Here is a 27200-nt window from a genome sequence, read left to right on the forward strand (position 1 = left end):
CGCAATCACGCGCACACACACACACACACACACAAGCTGTCACTGCAGTCGCATGTTTAAATCGGGTCTTTCCTGTCAGCCATCTGGGGTTTGAGCAGCTGCCCTGAGTGGGTCGTAACATGCTGGAGACATTGAGCCCATGGTACCAAGGACAAACGCAGCAAAATAGTTTTAGAAGAAAAGAGCTTGGTCAAACTATAAATAAACACTTCTGCTTTGATGTTTGCTTAGCTTTTTTGTGGGGAATGAAAACATGTGGTTGGGACTCAGAAAGGATACACTCAGTTTAATCATATTTGATGGAGGATTAGGCCAGTGTTTGGGAGTGCTTCCAAATATTGGGATAAAGAAAAATGAAAATGAAATTGCAGTATATTACGACTAAAACTGAAAAGTGAATTCATGTCCAGTTCCTAGCCTACAGTATAGTACAGCTTTGGAATGAATCATGAATACACATAATATACTCAGTTAAATGGGGCAGTATTAATTCATTACTAAAGGCACGGTCTATCATGGTCCAAACACACCAAGACAGTCGTGAAGAGGGCACGACAATGCCTATTCTCCCTCAGGACACTGAAAAGATTTGGCATGGGTCCCCAGATCCTCAAAAAGTTCTACAGTTGCACCATCGAGAGTATCCTGACCGGTTGCATCACCGCCTGGTATGGCAACTGCTCGGCATCCAACCGTAAGGTGCTACAGAGGGTTGTGCGTACGGCGCAGTACTTCACCGGGGCCAAGCTTCCTGTCATCCAGGACCTACGGTTGAAGTCAGAAGTTCACATACACCTTAGGCAAATACAAATACACGTACGCTACGGTCACAAGACGCAGGCCTCCTAATTGTCCCTAGAATTTCCAAGCAAACAGCTGGAGGCAGGGCTTTCTCCTATAGAGCTCAATTTTTATGGAATGGTCTGCCTACCCATGTGAGAGACGCAAACTCGGTCTCAACCTTTAAGTCTTTACTGAAGACTCATCTCTTCAGTGGGTCATATGATTGAGTGTAGTCTGGCCCAGGAGTGTGAAGGTGAACGGAAAGACTCTGGAGCAACGAACCGCCCTTGCTGTCTCTGCCTGGCCGGTTCCCCTCTTTCCACTGGGATTCTCTGCCTCTAACCCTATTACAGGGGCTGAGTCACTGACTTACTGGTGTTCTTTCATGCCGTCCCTGGGAGGGGTGCGTTACTTGAGTGGGTTGAGTCACTGATGTGATCTTCCTGTCTGGGTTGGCACCCCCCCTTGGGTTGTCCTGTGGTGGAGATCGTTGTGGGCTATACTCGGCCTTGTCTCAGGATGGTAAGTTGGTGGTTGAAGATATCCCTCTAGTGGTGTGGGGCCTGTGCTTTGGCAAAGTGGGTGGGGTTATATCCTTCCTGTTTGGCCCTGTCCGGGGGTATCATCAGATGAGGCCACAGTGTCTCCTGACCCCTCTAGTCTCAGACTCCAGTATCTATGCTGCAGTAGTTTATGTGTCGGGGGGCTAGGGTCAGTTTGTTATATCTGGAGTACTTCTCCTGTCCTATCTGGTGTCCTGTGTGAATTTAAGTATGCTTTCTCTAATTCTCTCTTTCTTTCTCTCTCTCGGAGGACCTGAGCCCTAGGACTACCTGGCATGATGACTCCTTGCTGTCCCCAGTCCACCTGGCCGTGCTGCTGCTCCAGTTTCAACTGTTCTGCCTGTGATTATTATTATTTGACAATGCTGGTCATTTATGAACATTTGAACATCTTGGCCATGTTCTGTTATAATCTCCACCCGGCACAGCCAGAAGAGGACTGGCCACCCCTCAGCCTGGTTCTTCTCTAGGTTTCTTCCTAGGTTTTGGCCTTTCTAGGGAGTTTTTCCTAGCCACCGTGCTTCTACACCTGCATTGCTTGCTGTTTGGGGTTTTAGGCTGGGTTTCTGTACAGCACTTTGAGATATCAGCTGATGTACGAAGTCTACACCTGTTATATTTGGCGCATATGACAAATAACATTTGATTTGATTTGTTACAGAGGGGTTAGCAGCAGAAAAATGAGAAGAGGACCAACAGTCTGGATCTTAACTCTTCATTTCAGACTTGAAGTTTGAGGACTCATTAAAAGTTAGACTGAATAATTGGTTTTGCCTTGAAGTTAATTCTAAGGGGAAGCTCCACTCAGACCTGATGTTGATGATGCTGGGGGGGGGTCAATACATTTACATATCTGGATATCATTTTGGACGATATATTGTATCGTATCGTTTTAACAATATTGCAATATTATTTTTGCGCTAGTTTGCTGTACCTGCACTTCAGTATTTTTTATTTCTTAGCTTGTTCCCATCTTCTTTTTAAATAGCAAGCCAATTTGCTTTCAGCACTTTTATTTCCAAGACATTTCAAACGTCGTTTTCTCATGGCTCTCTCTTGTCCCTCTGCAGCAGACATATGGTGAACAATATGTTTGGAACATCGAATTGCAAGATAAATCACTGTATCGTGAGAATCGCAATACATATCGTATCGGCACCTAACTATTGTGATAATATTGTATCGTGAGGTCCCTGGCAATTCCCAGTCCTATGAAACAGGACACCTGCACCACCCGCCACTGACCTCTCAGCTCTAATACAACATACAGTTTGAGCCAGATGAGAGCGTCTCTTTACGGTGTACCATCTTGTTGACATTTGCTCGGGAAAGTGAGAACCAAATTAGTATGCCTATAGCAATATGGCATACAATCATAACCTCATAGCCCAAAGGGTTATGTACATTAACCTGTGACATCAACATGTTTTGCCGTGTGATCGTATCACTGGTTGCGATCATATTGATACTGTGGGGAGTCGTAAGCTATACTGTATGTACAAACAGGTGGCATTACAATTATCGTTATCATTCTAATCATAATCCCCTGGTGATCAGTGCCATGTCACACATTTCCTCCACCACGGCATGGTCCATGCTTTAGCCTATGAGAGGCAAGGATGGTTATAAATCATACTAGGGAAGCCAATGGAATAGACCTTGGAGAGCACTGAAGGATGTACTGAGAGGAGGAGGAGGTGTGAGACAGTGAGGAGAGAGACAGCAGCACTCATCTGGAGAAACACAAATAACCAAAACAGTAGTTAACACTTGAGTTGTTGCCAATTAGAGAACGCTATTCCAAAAAATTGCATTACACAGGTTTGAAACACCTTTAGCTAGGGGATTTATAGTACAGGTGTAGGATCTTAATTTGATCACTCTGTTGCAGGAGAAATTTCCTGCAAGTGTTCTGAAGTTTGCAATTTCCACTTAGACATTTTACACTTGATTTTCCCTTACAAAGAAAGGTATCAACCCCTACAAACATGTCCATTAATTCAAATCCACATAATAATTCACATTTCCTGTTGCTGCAGGATTATTATTCTGCTGTAGCATTTTGTTGTGCGATTTGTGTCGATTGGAATGAATGTTTATGAATAGTAACACATGTTTGACCTGATGCAATATGGAGGGCCTTGTCACTGTAGTTTCTCCTTCATACAGGGTTTGTTTGGAACGAGCAAAGCATTCATATGCAGAAGAGAGATGGAATGGGAGAGACAGAATTGACAGGGATGAGGAAAATAATGTTAATAAGAGCCGTTGAAAGTAGTGATATTCATTGTATTCGATGACACCTCAATACTCAGTGATATGAGGAGGGGGAGGACAGTAACAGTTGTCTTATCAAACCCACACCCACAGTAGTAATGACTGGGCCCAGTACTGCAGTTTGGTAGCAGCCATCCTCACATGAAATATCTCCTGACTTCAGTCACTAACAGCCTCCACATGGAAAGCTAGGGATCAATTATTCATCAGCCTTCACATCACACACACACACACACACACACACACACACACACACACACAGATAAGCATACCTACACACATCTTATCATGTCTCACATACACACACACAGTGCTCATGAACCCTGACATCTTACGCGAAACACAGTCTGTGCATTTGATGAGTGAAATGGCCCTTCCAGTTCTCACCACTGGACATTAGAGGCTTTACCATTCATCACTCAGGAGAATGGCCCATCATCAACAAGAACAAAAGAAAAATGGAGGAAGGGATTCCATTAACAGCCCAGCCCATGGTTGTCTGGTACTTGTTGTGTATCAGTTTGAGTACATGTCTTTATGCGGCTTTGTATTCTTAGTGAATGTGTGTGTATTCACGCGTGTGTATGAGTGTGTGTTTCTGTTTCTGGGTGTGGCCCTGTTAGCTGAAGATATCGATCCTGATCGATAAGAGGGACACGTGTAGCACTAGCGTGTGCGGCTGTTGCATCACTACTGACAAAGTGGCAGGTTCTGGAGGACCTGTCAAATGCCACCCCCCCCCCCCCCTCCCCCCAGCATCCTTCACGCTTTAGTGGGCCCAGGGGACACAGTGTGACACAGAGAGAGGCAGGCTGGGAGATTGAAATCTACTTCCCCATCTCTAGAGGAGTGTCTTCGCCGCTTTCTCTCTCTCTCTCTCTCTCTCTCTCTCTCTGAGTGCATGGCAACAGCCAGCAACAACAAAAGAACAGTCAGCAACCAATTCTAACACAGAGGAGGAGAAGAAACAGAATGTAATAAGCATCCTTTAATGTTTCTTCACTGTAGATACATCACCCAAAAACAAACACAAAGCTATGGAAATGAGTTCAGGGAATCTTTTTAAATTGCAGGGCCTGAAGTAAACAAGGGGAGACAATAAGCACTGCGAAAAATGCTGCTTGACAGCACCGGCAGTCCCAGTACGAATAATGCATGATTCAAGGCTATTTTAAGAAAGGGGTGGTGGTTTAGCAAGCCCTGTGTTCTTCTGGGACCTCTCCAATCTCCATCACTCCCTGCAAGCTGTGCTAGAAGGAACAGAATGCCTTACTTGAATGGGAAGTCATTCAACAGTACCCAGATTCCTGAATCAAAGGTGTGCTAACGCATGTCCAGGACAGCCTGGACATTCTGGACGTGCTTGGTTTTGTTCTGATGTACATGGCAGACTCTGGATGCCTGGTCTAGAGACACTACATGCTCTCCTCCAGATTGCTAGCAGCAGGAGTCTCTAATGGCTGATCCCAGAGCTGTCAGTGTGCATGAGCATCTGTAGCCAATAGCCAGTGTTTACTACATTGCAATAACTACAACCTACAAACACAGAGAAGGACCAATGAAGAAGAGATGAAGATGGCAGGGACCATCAGGAATGAAGACAAGACTGCACAGGACAGGGTGAAAGGAGTAAGTCAAACACTGACTATTCAATAGCTTCCAAACTGAAGACACGGAGACAGATAGCAGACAAAAGAGACAGATATATCTCCAGGATCTCCGCCCATCCCCTTTAGGCACACGGCTCAGTATCTGGCTTGTCCCAGTGCTGCTGCTGCCGCCACCAGTTTGGAGGGGTTTCTGGATGAAAGGTTTCACTTGTTTCTGAGATGAAGCCTGTGTTTCACCCTGTCACCATTGGCTTTAAAACGCATCGTCTTTTCCGAGAGTCACAGCATCTCAAATTGGCTGAGTCATACATCTTGGGATGAAACACAGAATAGATTAAGGAAGAACAAAACGATGCGAGGGAAAGCGAGGCGCGGTGACGAATGAGGAGCGACAGAGGAGATGGTGGCATATTAACATTGCCCAACCATCTCAAGGCATAACATCACATCAAAGCGTGCATTTGGGTCCCCTGGCGCTAAAGATTGTTGTAATGTGACGAACTACAGAATCCCTAGCAGGAACAAGTGACCCCTCTGGCCAGACATACTGTAGCTCTGCTTCTGATCCACTGATGATGCTGGAGGTCTGGATGGATGGATTACTGGGCTCTGATTGCAATCCCCTTATATCACAAAGCTCTGCAGCTCCATTCAGTCTGCCTATATAAACCCAGCTTCCCTTCTGGGCATGCATGTCGTGCCATCACCACATCTGGTAAAGACCTCATGGTTCATAACAATAGAGGACCTTGACATTACAAGCATTGTAAAAAGGGGGAGAGCACCTTGGCTTGGGTGTTTGTTAAATACTTGCTTAGAAACAGGTAGAAATTATAATGAATAACTGCATTTTTAAATCGGAGATCTATTTGGGATTCACAACTAAAGGGGCTACAGCTGAAAGGTTGCATTGGTATATAAACCCTCCATTCAGTTGAGCAAACTAAGACACACTTTAATGTCCACACTAGCAACTGCCCCTGAGCACCACTACTCCTATTAGTGTTTGCAAACTGCGGTCAGGCTATGGAACAGGAACTGCCTCTGCCTCAACAGAAAAACAGACGTGATTTGCATGGTCTGAAATATTAAATTATCCTTCTGTTTGTTTACGCTTCTCCCAGAGGATCTAATTCATTTAGATACAACATTTGTGTCCTCAGCGAGACTAAATTGCCTAAATGACTAAAAGCAAGAGGATATGCAAGACAGCACACACACATATACACTCAGACACACACACACACTATTGCACACGCAGAAACAACACACACACCAATGGATGAATACTCACACAATAGCCAGCTCAAGACATACACATCATGTTATACAAAGTTAAAATAGTTAGCAAGGAAACATTTTCATTTGAAAAACTGACTATGAAGAGGGGTGTAGGCTATTCAAGAAGTCGAGTTCTCCTTAGAGTAGTCCCAAATAAATATTCCTTAGGAAAATGGGAGGAATTGATTCCATATTAAACAGCATACATGATGACAGGCCAGGGCACTTTCTTTCCACACTTCACAGTCAATACGATTCCTTGGCATCGAATGCACAGAGGATTAGAAACGTATCATTATAGTGAGTAGCATATCATCAGTTTACACTTGGGTCTCAAGGCTTTCAAAGTATTAAACTAGCTCGATGTTGATGTCAGCCATCTCCTCCGTTATTCAAGCTTTTAATCATGATATGTAAAAGCACTGTTTCAACAGATGATAAGACTCCACCAAACACACGAGTGACTCTGCCGCCAAATGCAGTCAGACCAAAATGTGTCTTATATGGAAGCATGGGCCCCATAACACGCGTGCAATTCCCATACACTATCAGTGACGTGCAGATGGATGGGGACTATTTGAGAGGAGATTATAGGCCTACAGGATAAGAAACAGAGAGTGGACAGGCAGGCAGAGTCTTGGGCCCCGTCATAGTGCTATCTGGCTCAGAAACACAGCCTTCTGGTGGGCCAGCTCACAGCCAGCCATTCTGCTTCCATGGGTACAGCAAGCAACCCACAACAGCTCCTCTCCTTTTCAGCCAATAATAATCCTCTTTAGTGCTCAATCAATCATGGGCTTTTTGGCTGAGAGCGAGCGGAAATATGGAAGATGGAAATAGGGAGACAGATTTTCACCACCCGGATCATATTGTTCATGTAAATAGGAGAAGTTGTCCTGATTATGTTCTTTATGGTCACATGTCACAAATATCTGGATACACTGTAAATCAAGGAGGGATTAAAGTAACACATTTTTAAAGTTAAATTGACTGTACATGAGTCATCTTCACCCTCAACAGAGTGATATTCTCCCTGGATTTAGTATTGATAACTGGAGTTGATTGGGACTGAGTACTTTTAACTACATTATGGGGGCTTTCACACCAAATTGGTTTGGTTCGGTTTTTCCGAAGTTCCCCCTGACTGGTGTGAACACTACCCGCACTCGGTTCCGGACTAAACAACGCACGGTGGGTCGCTCAAAAAGAGTGGTCTCGGTCTCATTCAATTTGTACCGTGGTGCGATTCGCTGTAGGTGAGAACGCTGTCAGGACCAAACACAGGAAAATAACCTGAGTCGCATACTATTTTTATTGTTTGTTTGACTGCGAGCATTTGATGAAACTTTATACATCTGAAACATTCTGTGAGTAGCAGCATATCCGATGCAGATTAGGGGAGACGTGGGCCGGGGATTTAGCCTACTGAATATATACTCCTTTCCACGTCGCAGTTAGAGCTGCTTTTGTGATGTTTCTTTTTGCATGTTGTTCGAAGACCAAAGATAAAATAATATGAAGATTGGGACATGCAAAATGTAATATTAAGATTGGGACACACAAGTGATTCTTCATGATAATTAATCATACATGGATTTAACATTTTTTTGTCCAAACACATGACATGGTTTTGTTTATTAATTTTTGCTCGTTTTACATTTGGCACTGTGAAACTAACTGGACAAAATGAAAAAAAATATACATAATGTGGAACTCCAGGTAGATTTTTTTTAATTGTTTGATTCAACATCTGTGTTTTCACATCTGATGCTACACAATTATATGTAACATACATTTTCCTTGCAGATTAGATTTCTTGCAGTCGCTTCCAGTTTAAGATGGAGGTCATCTCTTTTTTTACCTTTTTTTTTTCCTTGATATCCAATTAGGATCTTGTGTCTCATCGCTGCCCAACAGGCCCGGGAGAGGCCCAAGTCAAGCCCTCCGAAACATGACCCGCCAAACCGCACCCACCCGTGGCTGGCGCACCGTTCAACTGATGACCATGCCCGTCAGCAGACCATGCCAGTCAGCAGGCACAAGGCCCCCTACGACCAAACCGGGACGACGCTGGGCCAATTGTGCGCCTGCCACGGCCAACTATGACACAGCCTGGGATCGAACCCGGGTCTGTAGTGAGGCCTCAAGCATTGCAGTGCCTTAGACCGCTGCGCCACTTGGGAGGCCTGATGTAGGTCACCTGTTTGAACAACAGTACTCTCCTCCCTGTTCCGGCATACATTCTGATGTGGGTGATGTACAATTGCTGGATATCCTCCCTCTTAAATGGATACTAATAGAGCAGGGATACCCAACTGGTGGCCTGTGATTTTATTTGGCCCCCCAAGTTTTCTGAGCAAAAAAGTATCTATTTATTTTAATTTTATAGTGAACCAAAAAAATAAAAGCAACATGCAACAATTTCAACAATTTTACTTAGTTACAGTTCATGTAAGGAAATCAGTCAATTTAAATAAATTAATTAGGCCCTAATCTATGGATTTCACATGACTGGGCAGGGGCACAACCATGGATGGGCCTGGGAGGGCATAGGCCCACCCACTTGGGAGACTGGCCCACCCACTGGGGAGAAAGGCTAGACCAATCAGAATTTGTTTTTCCCCACAAAAAGCTTTTATGACAGACAGAAATACGCCTAAATTTCATCAGCTGTCCAAGTGGCCTGTCTCAGATGATCCCGCAGGTGAAGAAGCCAGATGTGGAGGTCCTTGGCTGGCGTGGTTACACGTGGTCTGCGGTTGTGAGGCTGGTTGGACGTACAGCCAAATCCTCTAAAATGACATTGGAGGCGGCTTACGGTAGAGAACTGAACATTAAATTCTCCTCCAACAGCTCTGGTGGACATTCCTGCAGTCAGCATGCCAATTGCACACTCCCTTAAAATTTTAGGCATTGTGTTGTTTGACAAAACTGCCCATTTTAGAGTGGCCTTTTATTGTCCCCAGCACAAGGTGCACCTGTGTAATGATCCTGCTGTTTAATAAGCTTCTTGATATGCCACACCTGTCAGGTGGATGTATTGTCTTGGCAAAGGAGAAACACTGACTAACAGGGATGTAAAACATTTCAGAAAAATAAGCTTTTTGTGCATATGGAACATTTCAGTGACCTTTTATTTCAGCTCATGCAACAAATCAAATCAAATTTTATTAAACATGGGACCAACACTTTACATGCTGCATTTATATTTTTTTTCACTGTATTTTGTATTAATTGTTGGACATAAAATACTGAAAAAAATATTTTAAAAAACAGCAAATCAGCTACAGGTGATTTAGAATTTGGACATCTGTTCCAAAGTATTCCCATGCATAACAGAGAGATATACAGTATGTGGCCATATACAAATGTAAGCAAAGTTTGAAATGATTATATTTTAGTTAAATATTATATCTGTTTGGTCTTATTGTGGTTCATTTGCAGTCCACAAATTATTTGTAATCATGTTCTGGCCGCCTGACCATCTGCTCAAGAAAAAAAATGACAAAAAAACTGAAAAAATAACTCTGTTGCCAGAAGTACCTTTTACACTTTTTCGACTGGGACCAAATGTTTTCTCCTGGCAGAGTTACATTTTCTTCAATTAGAGTTCAATTTCCTGTGCATGCATCTGATCCTCCTAATGTGGTAATACACACGAGGCCATGGTCTGCAGGGTTGGTTAGGTTACTTTCTGAATGGAATCTGTTTCAGTTACCTTTCCAAAATTATAATCAGGAACCTAACCTTTGGGTTACCCAAACTCAGTAACGTAATCTGATTACTTTCCCCTTAAGAGGCACTAGAAGAATACAAAAATTAATATAAACAATTGAACAACATCTATTGCAGGATAAATCAATGTTAAAGTTTATGGCCATAAATGGATTTGACTTTATGGGTTATAGGCTTCTAACCCACTTCTTTTTACTACAGATAATAATACGATCAGGTTAAAAACCAAAGCCTGCCAGATTTCCAGTCATTCCAAATAGTGTAAAACCCCTTGACATAGCCGTGGGAAAATGTTTGGGTGGAGTGATTCTTTTAGCTGACGGGGGTATGGGGGGGGGGGGGGGGGGGGTAGTAGTAAAAATACAGGACTAGTAAAGAAAAAAATACAATCATTGTATTAACATTGTTAGTGAATTCAGGGATGCTGCAGCACCCTTACTTCCCATGGCTATGCCCCTTGATCTTCAAGAACAGGACTTGGAAATATGGAAATATAGATTAGCCAAACTGTTTTACCTGAGCATAACCCAAAAACTGCTTAATATTTTGTTGTCATGGAGGACTGATTAGGCTCATTGCTTCGAGTTGAAAAATAAACGCTGCTCTCATGGAATGGCATGCCTTGAGCGCTACCAAAAAGTGCTATTTGCATGTGAAAGATTAATGACATATGCAGCATACCACCCTGCATACCACCGCTAGCTTGCTTCTGAAGCAACGCAGGGTTGGTCCTGGTCAGTCCCTGGATGGGAGACCAAATGCTGCTGGAAGTGGTGTTGGAGGACCAGTAGGAGGCACTCTTTCCTCTGGTCTAAAAAATATCCCAATGCCCCAGGGCAGTGATTGGACACTGCCCTGTGTAGGGTGCTGTCTTTTGGATGGGATGTTAAAACAGGTGTCCTGACTCTCTGAGGTTATTAAAGATCCCATGGCACTTATCGTAAGAGTAGGGGTGTTAACCCCAGTGTCCTGGCTAAATTCCCAATCTGGCCCTGAAACCATCACAGTCAACCAATAATCCCCAGTTGACAATTGACTCATTCATCTCTCCCCTGTAACTATTCCCCAGGTCGTTGCTGTAAATGAGAATGTGTCCTCAGTCAACTTACCGGGTAAAGAAATAACAGATACAATTTCTTCTATAGGCCTATTATTATAATTGTTTTGTTGTTGGTGATATCTCAATAATTTACAGCTGTTTAATGGGAGAATCCACAGTTGAAACAATAACCAAGGACCACCCTGACTCTGTTTTGGTAAAAAGATGAGGGATGGGCCTGTAACCACTCTCAAACTAATAGACAGAGCTAAGGATGCAAGGCCTGACCATCCATGATATCAAAAGTATCATTTTAACCATGTTTTGATACTACCGTCTTTCTATAGTCCAGATTCTGGAGATTACATCCAACAACTACAACAACAAAGACAACAACAACGCAGTATAATCCCAATCAGAAACCATCCTGATCAAAAGAATAACATAAAAACAGTGTTGGTTTACATTTACAAACATTGGATTAAAACAAGCTTATATTTTGGGTTCTCATGTGGTGTGACAGTTGAACTAATGAGGCATTTATAAGTTATATTCTTTAAGAATCAATGAGTATATCATTAATTTATATGTCTAAAAATGGATGTAGCATCTACGCATTGCCCCTTTATGTCTGTCAAAAGTGTGAGAGTTTGAGCATATGTATGTTAGGCCTATGGATATTTTGTTTTGAATCAGCACAAATTAGATTGAGCAATAAAAGCACCAGTCGTGGTCTCCTTACATTAAACTATGGGGCCCAATACCATGGAGGAGTTTAGAAGGTAGGAACACGCTCAAACTTATATTCTATAGGCTGGGATCCACACTATGCATGTAGCTGTTGCATTTTTCACTGGCTGTCCACTGGTCGCAAAACAATGATTGATAGGCAGCTTAAACGTCTTTGGATAAAATACACATACAGTGCCTTCATAAAGTATTCAGACCCTGACTTTTTCCACATTTTGTTACGTTACAGCCTTATTCTAAAATGCATTTTTTACATTTAAAAAAATCCTCAGCAATCTACCTACAATACCCCATAATGACAAAGAAAACAGGTTTTTCAAAATACCTTATTTACATAAGTATTCAGACCCTTTGCTATGACACTCAAAATTGTGCTCAGGTGCATCCTGTTTCCATTGATCATCCTTGAGATGTTTCTACAACTTGATTGGAGTCCACCTGTGGAAAATTCAATTGATTTTACATGATTTAGAAAGGCACACTCCTGTCTATATACGGTTCACAGGTGACAGAGCAAGCCATGAGTTTGAAGGGATTATCCGTAAAACTCAAGAGACAGGATTGTGTCGAGGCACAGATCTGGGGGAGGATACCAAAACATTTCTGCAGCATCCCCAAGAACACATTGGCCTCCATCGTTCATAAATGGAAGAAGTGGTGAACCACCAAGACTCTTCCTAGAGCTGGCCAACCCGGCCAAACTGAGCAATCGGGGGAGAAGGGTCTTGGTCAGGGAGGTGACCGAGAACCTGATGGTCACTCTGACAGAGCTCCAGAGTTCCTCTGTGGAGATGGGAGAACCTTCCAGAAGGACAACCATCTCTGCAGCACTCCACCAATCAGGCCTTTATGGTAGAGTGACCAGAAGGAAGCCACTCCTCAGTAAAAATGCACATGACAGCCCGCTTGGAGTTTGCCAAAAGGAACTTAAAGACTCTCAGACCATGAGAAACAAGATTATCTGGTCTGATGAAACCAAGATTGAACTATTTTGCCTGAATGCCAAGCGTCCCTATGGTGAACCATGGTGCAGGCAGCATCATGTTGTGGGGATGTTTTTCAGCGGCAGGGACTGGGAGACTAGTCAGGATCGAGGCAAAGACAAACAGAGCAAAATACAGAGATATCCTTGATGAAAACCTGCTCCAGAGCACTCAGGACCTCAGACTCGTGCGAAAGGTTCACCTTCCAACAGAACCACGACCCTAAGCACACAGCCAAGACAACGCAGGAGTGGCTTCAGGACGAGTCTCTGAATGTCCTTGAGTGGCTCGTCAGAGCCTGGACTTGAACCCAATCAAACATCTCTGGAGAAACCTGAAAATAGCTGTCCAGCAACGCTCCCCATCCAACCTGAGAGAGCTTGATCAGCAGAGAATAAATGGGAGAAACTCCCAAAATACAGGTGTGCCAAGCTTGTAGCGTCATACCCAAGAAGACTCAAGGCTGTAATCGCTGCCAAAGGTGCTTTTACAAAGGGTCTGAATACTTATGTAAATGTGATATTTTGTGTGTAGATTGCTGAGGGGGAAAAAACTATTTAATACATTTTAGAAGGCTGTAATGTAACAAAATGTGGAAGAAGTCAAGGGGTCTGAATACTTTCCGAAGGCACTGAATACATTTGTGCACAGCCATCCACAACCACAATCTGTAAGGTGTAAATAGCTAAATGAGAGAGCAGCAGTGTGATTCACATCAATGCGCTATGTAGATATCAATAACAAGTGATATCCGTATCGCCCTTTAGGCTACAGCACTGCTGTCATCCTTACCTCCAAGCGTTTATTCAAGTTGGATAATCTTTGGATGCCGACAGCAGTCGCACCATTGGAAGACATAGCTTGGACTGTAGCCTAAAAAAGCCTATTCCTGCCCTTCTCCCACGATCCATCAAATGCATTTGGTGTGTCATCATAGTGGTCTCTGACTTGTGGTCAGATTCGCTCAGGTGGAACAAACTTTAAATACTTTTTTCAATGCTGATTTGACAGAGTTGAGAAAACAGCAATGTATCAAAGATTCTTTTTGCAAACACCCTGTATGAATTTGTAAATAATCCTAGAAGTAATCATTGTTTTTCAAAAGTATCTATAATCTGATTACAATATTTTTGCTGGTAAAGTAATGGATTAGGTTGTTTTTGTGTGTGCATGTAATGGATTACATCACATGTAATCCATTACTACCCAACCCGATGGTATGTCATCACTAAATGGCAAGACTAGTGATGTTGTGAGGCATGAAGCAGAGCCAAACTGGCTAACCGTCGTTCTATCAAGGGCATGTTAATCGAAAGCTAAGTGATACTGAAACAGATGTGAACATTTCATTCCATCCCTGGCACAATATTGTGCCAGCTCAAACACTCCTTGGCCAATCTGCAAGCAGGACCACAATCATAGTTTGTTCAGTTTTTCACCTCTGTGGGTATGACTGCAGTATGTTTGAATAATGTATATGACGTGTTACAAAAGGGAAAATATAATATCTAGCAGCATTTCTATAACATATTTTACAATGCAAATGTATCCATTTACAATTTTATGAAATTACAATAACAATAACATATTTCCTCCTCCTGGAGGTGTCTCACCTACTATTGTCTGTTACTGTCAGAGCAGAGAAGTGAGTACACATCAACATGGTGCTTCTTCTTCCTATACCATATGGAACTACTCTTGAAATGAATTGTCACATCATGAGAAGAATGGCAGCTGACTTCGCCTGAAGACTCAAACTGAATTTTTCCACTGCTCTATGTTCGCTACATACTTCAGGCCTGAGTCTGCATCGTTGAAGTCGTATGTGGTGACGTCACAATGAGGGGTGTCGTACTCTAACCAATCAGAATATCAAAGCCAACGACACATTTTCAAAACGCTGCTTTACCCATGTGTGTTCTGGCTCAACCTACTTGTTTCTGGGACCAATCAGAATGGTCAGAACGTGTTTGCGTTCTTGAAAACGCCAGGGAGGTACTCCAAGCCAGACTCATTGCGGAGAATAAAATAACATCCGTTGGCGTGGCGTAGCGTTTGGCCGGAGCAAGGAGGTTGGGTAGCCAGGCAGATATAGTGTACTGTATAGCTGACATGATCTCTGTCTACCTCATTGCTTGAGCAGTTCAGTTATTGCACATTCTGTTTAATGATACAAAAGCCTTATACTGCTATGGTCCTACTCACACCATGAGATACTAGTATGATGATTGGAATTTGAGCGTCTGAATGCCAAGCGAAAGGTCTAGCAGCTGTAATACCACAGTCACCCATGACTCCCCACCTGCAAGGCTACCGACTGGCAGCTTGGTCCTCTCCTCTAAAAGAATGGAGCTGTTGCTCAGTCTATCTCAAAGGATGGCTGTGTATAAATATTCCAGCTGAAGATGAATAGGTGATGAAGAGAGGGTTGTCTTAAAGAGGTTCACAGCATTTTGGGTTGCTCAACTATTATTTTTCTTCTTTCTCCTCGGCCCTGCAACGTCTTCAAAGACTTCTCCCACGATACCTCCCTCCTCCTTGATCATTGTGCATCCTCATCTACCCCTCCCTCACACAGTGCTTCCGTGTCAATCTCACACTTCTGTACAGAGAGCCCAGGCGGTCCCAGAGGATGCCCTGTGCCCTACAGGTCTCTCTCACAACAGCAACACATCACATGGTAAACAGCAAGATCATAGGGCAGCGAGGAGCATTCAAACAGAAAAGACTACAGCACAGAGGAGCCTTGAGTTGAGATGTGCATAGCTCCGATTAACTAGCTTAATCGGAACATTCAATGACAGAGGACATGACTAACAGCCTTTGTAAAAGCACATTGTCATTGAAATGTGCACCTGATCCCACCTTTCCATCTAATAAAGCCACCTAGTTTAAACAACAGCAACACATCTATAACAACCATGAGAATGAAAACCATTAACCTGATATGGCTGCTGTCCCCGTACAGGGACCAACATCAGGGGAAATTTCAGAGTGACAACTGTTTTACACCCTTCAAAAGATAAGAATCTTGGTAATCAAACTACGTTTTCCAATTTAAAATAGCTATTACAGAGAACAAATCCCATGCTTTTGTTTGAGAAAAGCAATCAAGAACAGAAACATTTTCCGCCATGACAGTTTTTAGACTTTCACATCTGAAGGTAAAATTATGACTTACATTCTGATATATTGCTCTTATTTCTCTTCCTGAGTATCCCATTGATCAAATGAAATGCCGTTTTCTTTGATAAAATCCATTTTTATAGCCTAAATCTAAACATTTTGTAAACTATTTGTGCCGGGAATTCCATCTCTATAATTTTTTTAACGGAGCATTCGGCGTGATTCGCCCATGTAAACAATCGTTTATTTCATCATGGTGGGTGTCAGTGCATTGCTCTGGATGTTCCCAACACAGTCAAACAGCGGTGTTTTTTTTGCGGGGAGAATTGACCGAAGTGAGCGGATTTGAAGACAACGATAAATGACTACCTGACGCACCAATAATTTTAGCGAAGCTTCATTGATTGACTATATTTCTGCCCAATGACCACTGATCTTCTTGAAATCTAGCTGGGTAGATAGCCAATGAGTTGAGGTAAACAACAGTATGTAATGGTTTGGGGTTGGACCACAATTCATTGGTTGTAATCGCAGGGAACTCCATTTTCGCCTTGATGATCAGAGGGGTTGCTGTAAGGCTCTTTACACGCAGCTGTATTTCGGAAAGTTGTACTTTCAACGATTTCATTGAAGATATCCTGGCGAATACTTCATGTAAAGCGAAGTCAAACTCTAAAGTAAAAGTGAAAGTGAGACAGATTTTTTGTTTGAGGAATCTTGTGTTATGATTCAAACGAATTCAAACGAACTGAGGAGCTGTTTCTGCAAGGACAGGACGTACTTCTGGACGTGTAAGTGCTAATGCCGTTTTATGAAAAATAAAAATATATGTATATTATATATAAAAAATAAAAAATAAATATATATATTTTTTTGCAATGAAATGTGTAGTTTGTTTTTGTGTGTGTGTGTGTGTGTTGGTTTGTTTGTGTATATATATCACACAACAATGGCCGGAGTTGAATGGAACACCTTAGTGACTGTTCCCTCTGCTCTATACAATCAATACATATCGGTTTATTTTATGTGATGATAAAAGGCTCATACAATACAAATATTTTTTTTAATGTTTTCTTTCACAGTGATAGCGACTCCGACTGGGAGGCCCTGGTGCCAAGCTGCCCGCTCTACCTGTGCCCCCAGTGGTGTTCATATGCCACAGTTCATTACTGCAGGCATGACTGTGCCTCAGAGCCAAAAGGGCACAGCATGGAGGCGTCGTTGTGTTCTGTGTCGCATGAAATGCACCACTTGTTCAGTTTGCCTCTGCTTTACATCAGAAAGAGACTGCTATGGGACATGACACAGGCAGCAAAATATTATGACGAGGACTTCAAAAGGGTGTGTACTGTTTTTTTTAAATATTTATTTTCAAATATTTTTTAAAACATTTTGTGTGTGTGTGTGTGTGTTAGAATTGCTTGTTGATGTGTTGTATATAGTTATTTGCACTACTGTATATAGTTATAGGTAATTTCACCAATTCGGCCACTTGGGTACATTTGGGCAACTTGTGTGGGACACCTGGGTGACTTCATGCTAAATGTCATGTAGCTCGCCCATTCCTGAAGTTATCAGTCTCAAACTTTGCACACCAATTATTAAAATTATCTCCTGCATCCTATCTGACTGTGTGGCTATTCTAGTACATGTGAAAGATGATACCCCAACAATAGAAAAAAGAAAACGTATGCTCTTTCTTTCTCTTTTCTTCCACCAGATCTACTGTGTTATATTCTTCTACATTCAATTAACATTTCCACAAACCTCAGAATGTTTCCATTCAAATGATACCAAGAATATGCATATCCTTGCCTCTGGGGCTGAGCTACAGGCAGTTAGATTTGGGTATGTTAGATTAGTTAGTTAGATTCAGGCGGAAATTGAGAACAAAGGGTTGCAGCCATAACAGGAAAGTCGTAACCCCAAAATAGGCATAAATACTCACCAATAGCTGTAGGTTGGTGGCTGATGTGGTCTATTTCCCAGGTCCTGAAACAAAAAGAGTACAAGGCTGAATATGGTGAAGGGGAAACTTGTTCAGCTCAGACAGTAAAGCCTTGATCTATCACCCCCCTCCTTCCTCAGTCCCTTGGTTATAAAGTAGTCTGTCTTTTGGGCCAAAACAACATCATTACTGCACCACTCACAGCAAGATTTCCTAATTGGTTTTTAAGCAACACCGCACAAATAAAGATGAGAAGCTCAAAAGGCCCAATCTTAAACAGGAGAGTTAGAGCAGTGAGCACATGTTGACATCACATGCTCTTGGGGTACTTCCTGTCACAGCTGATCAGATCCTCGTGCCAATGCACTCAACAAAGAGCACTTTGAGCTTATCTCTGGGTTGGAGGGAGCCTCCTGAAAGGAACTGGTATGTCATTAGATTAGCAACAAACCCAAGCACTAACATATTTAAGAGAGGAGAAAAAAAAAGTTGTCACTCAGTTTAGTGTGATGTGATTACTGAGTACGGGCTCACAAAGATTCTGATTCATTAAGTAGCTCTATGTTGTTGGCGCCATAATGGGGAGAGGGAGCAGAGATGGAGGGAGGGAGAGAGGCAGAAAGGGAGGGAGAGAAGGAAAGAGGGGGGGGGGTTGCCAATTGAGACAGGCAGCACAGGAAGAGGATGCTGCTGCTTGACTGTATTCTCTCTCTCACACACACACACACATAATGCTCTCTCTTTTAGGAACACACCTCCCTCTGGCCAGATGTGTTCTGCATGATAAGCCTTGTGCCGACACATCCTTCCTCCCCTCAAGGCTTCAGGTGGCACTGGAAGTGATTTGCACATTGTATTGTTACCAAGACTCATTTGGACACACCAACCTCGCTGAAGAGATTCCTTACACTAATCAGGGCTAACACCACATCACAGAGACGGTAATGTTATCTTACCACATCTTCCTATCCAGAGATAGCTTCTGTTCGTGCTCAGGCTGGAGTGCTGATAAAAGCTGGGCTGCTTCTTTGATGTCCTAAAACAGCCTGTCTCGCTTTACTAACATCAGCTGATACTGAAGGGGAGAGATGCTTCAAAGTAAAACAACACCAGGGCAAACAAGACTGATCCCCTGGGCTCTCAGTGTGAAGTGACAGAATTGTTTTCTGGGGTGTTTGCCTCCATCTCGGATACAGAAGGATAAGAGTATAGGCTTACTGCATTCTAACAAGTCGCATTCTACTTTTCCTTCCAGGAGAGGTTGCCATCGGCAGCTAAGCTCAGTCTGGGTGGAAACATGGCAGATTCTCCCGCAAATCTAGACAAATGGCTGGAGTCACAAGCTGTGCCCGATAGGCTACTGCAGCAGAGTCCAGCCAATGTAAACCTCAGCCCCACATCCTCTCTGTGAAGGAAAGCTTCCACATCCACTCCACAATTAGAGCCTAGAGAGGATCCATCCAGCTTCAGAGGGACAGTTAGTTTGTCAGGGGAGCTGTCAGGGGGAGAGGAGAGATGAGGAGAGGAGGGAAGAGAAGGGATGAGGAGAGGAGGGAAGAGAAGGGATGGGGAGAGCCTGCTGACAGCATGGAGACCTGAGTGTCACTCAACGAGCATGTGGGAGATGCCATGACTATAGAGTGCTGATGTTCACTGTCAGCCATCACGGGTCCTCAGGGGCCATGTGGGCCCACTCCTGCTATTAGCCTATGTCAAACCCCCTGGCGCAGTCTGACCGGTGTGCTGGTTAGGAATAGTCTAAGTGTTGTTCTGTGCCTCCCTGCCCCCATGGCTGTGCCCAATGGCATTCTTCAGCCATTTTAATTATCAACCATCATTTGGTTTAAGACGGGGTATAAATAAATAAATTGTTGTGTGGCACACAGAAAAATCGAATCAAGAAAAATCAAACACATTAGCGCAGCATATCTAAATGCTTAGGAGAACTGATAGAGCCAGAAGAAGCATTGCCAGGTGATAAATATATGAGCAAGTAGCACACAGCTGAACTATCTACCAAACAATGCCCACGTTCCATCTGACGATTAAACTGTTTGAACCAATAGTAAGCAGCACTGTGTGACTCATCCTCCCAGGGGAAGACACAGAAACCAACCAACTGTGTTTGTTACTGAGAACACAGTGCCAGTTATGAGGCAGAGCAGAATGTATTATCACCTCCTCTTCAGGTATTTGAAGTTTATCTGGGACATTTCCTCTGGTTTGCTCAACTTCTCAAGGCACAAAACAATCAGCACGTTTTCTCTGGCGACTGGAATGTGTCCTGCGCTCTCACACACACACACACACACGAAAGCATGCAGACACACACACACACACACACACACACACACACACTCTCTCTCCTTTTCTCAGACAGATAAAGTGTCAGCAACACCACCATCTCTCCCGCTTAGCCACGCAGTCACATTGTGCTCTGGCTGCAGTATCATCTCATGCCCTTGGGCTCCGTTTGGTCCCTGAGGCCCCACTCACACTGCAGTACACTGCAGCTGCTACTTCTCTGCATAGGACCATTTTGATCAGTCACAGGAGACGCCAACAAATGACACTTGTTTTGTTGATGGGAGGAAAGTTACCAACACCTGCAACAACTCACAATCAATCTGCATGCATTGTCTAGAAATAACCAATTACAGTACATTACTGCAATATGAAAAAACAAAGTACTGTGCCAAACTTACAGTATCAGTAGGCCTGTCAAATGGTTACATCTGACATGTGGTGAGAACATACAGCCTAATATAGTAGCTAGCTACATATGTAGGATATTCATTGTATCACTCTTCTGCTGATGAAAATTTCCTGCTCAGCAGGATTATGCAACCTTGCAGTGTACAGTTTTAAAAGGCTTCTAAAGTTTCTAATTTCCACTGAAAAAGGTCAGACTTGATTTGCCCTAATGTAAAATGTATCAACGCCTACAAAAAAAAAATTCTACATTTGTATTTATCTCATGCTTCGTAAACAACAGTTGTGGACTACCAGTAAAATGCTTACTTACAGGCCCTTTCCAACAATGCAGAGAGAACGAAAACAGAGACATAATGTAAAAGTAAAACACATAAAAGTATAATAGACACACAATGAGTAATAATGAGTAACAATAACTTAGCTGTATACAAAACATTAAAAACGTCTCTTTCCATGACATTGGCTGACCAGCTGAATCCAGGTGAAAGCTATGATCCCTTATTGATGTCACTTAATAAATCCACTTCAATCAATGTATACATGAAGGGGAGGAGACCGGTTAAAGAAGGATTTTTAAGCTTTAAGACAATTGAGACATGTGTTGTGTATGTGTGCCATTCAGAGGGTGAATGGGCAAGACAAAAGATGGAAGTGTCAAGAACCGGTTTGTGTCAAGAACTGCAATGCTGCTGGGACATCCAGCCAACTTGACACAACTTTGGGAAGCATTGGAGTCAAATATTGGAGTATGTGATGAGTCAAAAACAAGTTAGTGCAAAAAGGGTCAATGCAGATAGTTAAATAGATAACCAAATAGCTACCCGGACTAACTATTTAGCAGTATTATGGCTTGGGGGAGGTAGAAGCTGTTCAGGGTCCTGTTAGTTCCAGACTTTGTGCATCTGGTACCGCTTGCCACGCGGTAGCAGAGAGAACAGTCTGTGACATGGGTGGCTGGAGTCTTTAACAATTTTTTTTAGCTTTCATCTGACGCACTGAGAGCTCGGCCCCAGTGATGTACTGGGTCGTACACACTACCCTCTGTAGCACCTTGCGGCCGGATGCCAAGCAGTTGCCACACCATGCAGTGATGCAGCCAGTCAAGATGTTCTCAATGGTGCAGCTGTAGAACTTTGAGGATCTGAGAGCCCATGAGACATATTTTGTACCTCCTGAGGAGGAAGAGGCATTGTGCCCTCTTCACAACTGTCTTGGTTTGTTTGGACCATGATAGTTAGTTGGTGATGTGGACAGGAACTTGAAGCTCTCAACCTGCTCCACTACAGCCCCGTCGATGAGAATTGGGGCGTGCTCAGCCCTCCGTTTCCTGTAGTCCACGATGAGCTCCTTTGTCTTACTGACGTTGAGGGAGATGTTGTCCTGGCAGTGTCTCTTACCTCCTCCTTATAGGCGGTCTCACTGTCGTTGGTAATCAGGTCTACCACCATCGTCGGCAAACTTAATGATGGTGTTAGAGTCATACGCGGCCACGCAGTCATGGGTGAACAAGAAGTACAGGAAGGGCCTTAGCACGCACCCCTGAGAGGCCCCCGTGTTGAGGGTCAGCATGGCAGATGTGTTGTTGCCTGCCCTCACCACCTGTGGGCGTGCCATCAGGAAGTCCAAGATCCAGTTGCAGAGGGAGGTGTTCAATCCCAGGGTCGTTAGCTTAGTGAGGAGCTTGGAGGGCATTATGGTGTTGAACGCTGAGCTGTAGTCAATGAACAGCATTCTCACGTAGGTGTTCCTTTCGTTCAGGTGGGAAAGGGTCGTGTGGAGTGCAATAGAGATTGCGTCATTTGTGGATCTGTTGGTGTGGTATGCAATTGGAAAGGGTCCAGGGTGTCTGGGATGACGGTGTTGATGTGAGCCATGACCAGCCTTTCACAGCATTTTATGGCTACAGATGTGAGTGCTACAGGGCGATGGTCATTTAGACAGGTTACCTTAGCGTTTTACAGACAGAGTCAGGGAGATGTTGAAAATGTCAGTGAAGACACTTGCCAGCTGGTAAACGCACGCTCTGAGTACGTGTCCCAGTAATCCACCAAGCCCTGCAGCCTTGTGAATGTTAAACAGGTTAACTAGGGCTGGGCGATATATCAAATTAATTGGATTCATTCTAAATTATGTTATTGCGTGATATTCCAAAACGCCTGTATCGCAAGAATCTAGGTTTTGTTATTTTCCGTTTTTATGAATGTTTATGTCCGCTTGTTCTCATATTGTATTTTTGGTCTCGTCTCTTTCGATCCTTCTGTGCTGTGTGCACCTCCCCATTTACACCAGAGGTCTGTATATAATTACGAGCTGCACCTCTCCGCCCTAACAATGGGAGTTGTTGTCCCAAAGGCGGGCAGGCAGGCGACAAGACTCGGTCCAAAATAAACCCATAGACACGCATTTGGCTTTATTTCTGGACAGATTTTAGCGGGAGTGAAACTTCTCACTTCGCCTCTTCTTCTATCGTTTACACACACTTCAAGCCCCTCTTGCCTCTCACACCAACAAAATTGAGATCTCGTCTTCCTCTCTAATAAGCGGTTTTAATAACTCGCTACTTTCATTTGCAGAATCGGTCACGTGGACACCAAAACACATTGCGACATTATTTTACTGTACTAGAGAAGATAACTTTTCGAACGATACCCTTTTCGTCTCAACTACCAAATTGCAAGCAGAGCAGACACTACTAAAACAAGGGTATCAATGAACATTGAGCATACCCTTTCCAGAATCAGTTCATCGCGTGGTGCATTAGGGTACCACTAGCAGCATTTTAGCCAAAGACTTATACTAGCTGTCTAGTCTGTGTTTTATAAATGTGCAATAAGCATAAAACAAAATTATATAAAGGAATTGGCAACTCATTCTCATTCTGAGAAATAAGGTAGGCCACTTGATTTCAACATCTGAACAAAGTGGACAGGCTCTCATGCTTTTCAAACAATTGGAGACAGACAGAACAAAAAGTTCATAACAATTCAACTGTTCAAACTTGTTAGCTAGCAAATAGATCGAAGTTGGCTAAAGTTGATGTTGAAACATAAATATTAGCTGGCGAATGACTAACGAGAGATTGTTGATTAGACCTGTGTTAATTCTCTATAGCCTAGTGCCTGCTACAAGAAGTTAGTCATGATTAGTTCATGTGCATTATGCATGGTTCTAGTTACATTTGTAACCAAAAAGGGAATGTTCATAGACAGACTTGAAAGCCAGATCATTGATGTGGGTATTATGTATTATGGTTGTGGAAGGCTTATATTTAGCCTAGATATAACTTCACAAGCCCTGAATTCATTAGACTATTGCTGACTTTTTGAAATGCAGTGAATATTAACTTTAATTGTACAACAACGCTTCTAGATATATATATATATACATATACACACACACACTTTTTAAATATATATCATTAGTCGCCCATAATTTTGAAAAAAAAAAAATAAAAATCGATAAGATTTTTAGACCATATTGCCCAGCCTTATGTTTAACCTGTTTAAACATTTCCTGTTGCTGCCAGATTATTTTCCTGTTGTAGCAAACTGGCTCAAATTAAAATCATACATCTGTACATGGTTGAACATATCATATACTGTCCTTAGGAAGTGATGACTGTAGTATGAGTCAGTGTAGTAGCATCTCAGTGTCTGCTAACAGTGTAGAGTACTTGCCCTTCTTATCTGTTTTGAGAAAGGTGACAGACAGGTTGTGTGTTGAGCTTCTCCCAGTGTTCTGCAGACAATGTTAAGACCCTAGAATAGGCTGCAGTGTGGGTGACACCTCTAGAAGATCAAACATTGAGGAGCACACTACTGTCTGTCAATAACTCCTCTTAGCTGCATCATATGCCCGGAGCTGACGTCCATTAAGTTACATAACATCCTCCATGCTCGTTGATCTCTGCCGTAACACTTGGTCCACTCCCTTAGATTCTTCAAACAAATCACAGGAATATAGGCAATCAGCCATCATTAATTACATACGCAGGGCTTCAATTGCTCTGCATGCACAGAAATATTCTCCATTCTAAATGGGTGAATAAGTGAAAGTCAACTATCCTCTACATAAGGCCTGACTTAGCACATGGACATCTCTGCAGTCCTGAGGAACACATGTGAGGAGGAACACACGCGCACACACACACACACACACACACACACCCAACAGGTGAAGTCCAGAAGGAAATCTATTCCCATCAATCTCCTCTACCCTCTCCTTTTCAGCAGGCAATTCATTTTAAAGGCTTGCTAAGCTTTTCCAAGGCCACTTTACACCCCACCAACCTTTTTACAAGGTTTCCCACCTCTGTGATGCCATGCCCTTGCATCCCAAAGCAATCATTGGACTCTCCTCTATATTGCAGACACATATCGGCAGCAATCAGCGGGAAAGGAAATTAAAGGGCTTTGAGGCAAGAACTGTGATAAACACATGGTTATTAAAATATAACCTAGTACGCATTGACCTCCAGAGGTATGTGCCTTAGCCTGGAGTCTACGGTATATACAGTTGAAGTTGGAAGTTTACATACACTTTAGCCAAATACATTTAAAACGCAGTTTCACAATTCCTGACATTTAATCCTATTAAATATTACATGTTTTAGGTCAGTTAGGATCACCACTTTAATTTAACAATGTGAAATGTCAGAATAATAGTAGAGACAATGATTTATTTCAGGTTTTACTTATTTCATCACATTCCCAGTGGGTCAGAAGTTTACATACACTAAATTAGTATTTGGTAACATTGCCTTTAAATTGTTTAACTTGGGTCAAATGTTGAGTAGCCTTCCACAAGCTTCCCACAATAAGTTGGGTGAATTTTGGCCCATTCCTCCTGACAGAGCTGGTGTTTCTGAGTCAGGTTTGTAGACCTCCATGCTCGCACACGCTTTTTCAGTTCTGCCCACACATTTTCTATAGGATTGAGGTCAGGGATTTGTGATGGCCACTCCGATACCAGAACTTTGGAAGTATGCTTGGGGTCATTGTCCATTTGGAAGACATTTGCAACCAAGCTTTAACTTCCTGACTGATGTCTTGTGATGTTGCTTCAATATATCCACATAATTTCCCTACCTCATGATGCCATCTATTTTGTGAAGTGGACCAGTCCCTCCTGTAGCAAAGCACACCCACAACACGATGCTGCCACCCCCGTGCTTCACGGTTGGGATGGTGTTTGTAACGGCTTCTAGGAGTAGTGGGTGGAGGAGTCAGGCGCAGAGAGCAGGGTAGTTTGAAACGTGGATCTCTATTTCCAAGAACAAAGTGACGGTCACGCCACACACAAGGGCGCATAAAGACCCAGTCCAACAAACAGGACGAAACTGTTCGGAGAAACGGAATCCACAAATAATCCACACACCATGAACAGAAAAACAAGCCCGCACAAAAGCCGGCGGGCCTACCGGGTTTAAACAGCCCAAAACAAAACCCAAACAAGAAACAGGTGAAACTAACCAGACACAACTAAATGAAACAGAAAAGGGGATCGGTGGCAGCTAGTAGGCCAGCGACGACGACCACCCGAACAGGAAGAGGCATCATCTTCGGCGGGATTCGTGACAGTGTTCTTCGGCTTGCAAGCCTCCCCCTTTTTCCTCCAAACATAATGATGGTCATTATGGCCAAACAGTTCTATTTTTGTTTCATCAGGCCAGAGGACATTTCTCCAAAAAGTATGATCTTTGTCCCCATGTTCAGTTGCAAAACATAGCGGCTTCTTCCTTGCTGTGCGGCCTTTCAGGTTATGTTAATATAGGACTCGTTTTACTGTGGATATAGATACCGTCGTAGATGTTTCCTCCAGCATCTTCACAGGGTCCTTTACTGCTGTTCTGGGATCGATTTGCACTTTTCACACCAAAGTACATTCATCTCTAGGAGACAGAACGCGTCTCCTTCCTGAGCGGTATGACGGCTGCGTGGTCCCATGGTGTTTATACTTGCGTACTATTGTTTGTACAGATGAACGTGGTACCTTCAGGCATTTGGAAATTGCTCCCAAGGATGAACCAGATTTGGAGGTCTACAATTTTTTTCTGAGGTCTTGGCTGATGTCTTTTGATTTTCCCATGATGTCAAGCAAAGATGCACTGAGGTTGAAGGTAGGCCTTGAAATACATCCACAGGTACGCCTCCAATTGACTCAAATTATGTCAATTAACCAATCAGAAGCTTCTAAAGCCATGTCATTTTCTGTAATTTTCCAAGCTGTTTAAAGGCACAGTCAACTTAACTTCTGACCCACTGGAATTGTGATACAGTGAATTATAAGTGAAATAATCTATCTATAAACAATTATTGGAAAATGACTTGTGTCATGCACAAAGTAGATATCCTAACCGACTTGCCAAAACTATAGTTTGTTAACAAGACA

The 27200-nt window shown here is 43.0% G+C and overlaps 1 protein-coding gene across 4 annotated transcripts in view; it reads right to left on the reverse strand.

Moving 5' to 3' along the window:
- The window catches only part of LOC135504349 (amyloid-beta A4 precursor protein-binding family A member 2-like), an 82031-nt gene that overhangs the window by 42344 nt on the left and 12487 nt on the right, over positions 1-27200 (reverse strand). For all 4 annotated transcript variants that reach the window (XM_064922876.1, XM_064922847.1, XM_064922867.1 and 1 more), the window contains one exon: positions 18096-18139. The gene's annotated coding sequence lies outside the window, so the exon portion shown is untranslated. The remainder of the gene's footprint in view (positions 1-18095; positions 18140-27200) is intronic.

Source organism: Oncorhynchus masou, chromosome 2 (genome assembly GCF_036934945.1).
Source record: "Oncorhynchus masou masou isolate Uvic2021 chromosome 2, UVic_Omas_1.1, whole genome shotgun sequence".
NCBI lineage: Eukaryota > Metazoa > Chordata > Actinopteri > Salmoniformes > Salmonidae > Oncorhynchus > Oncorhynchus masou.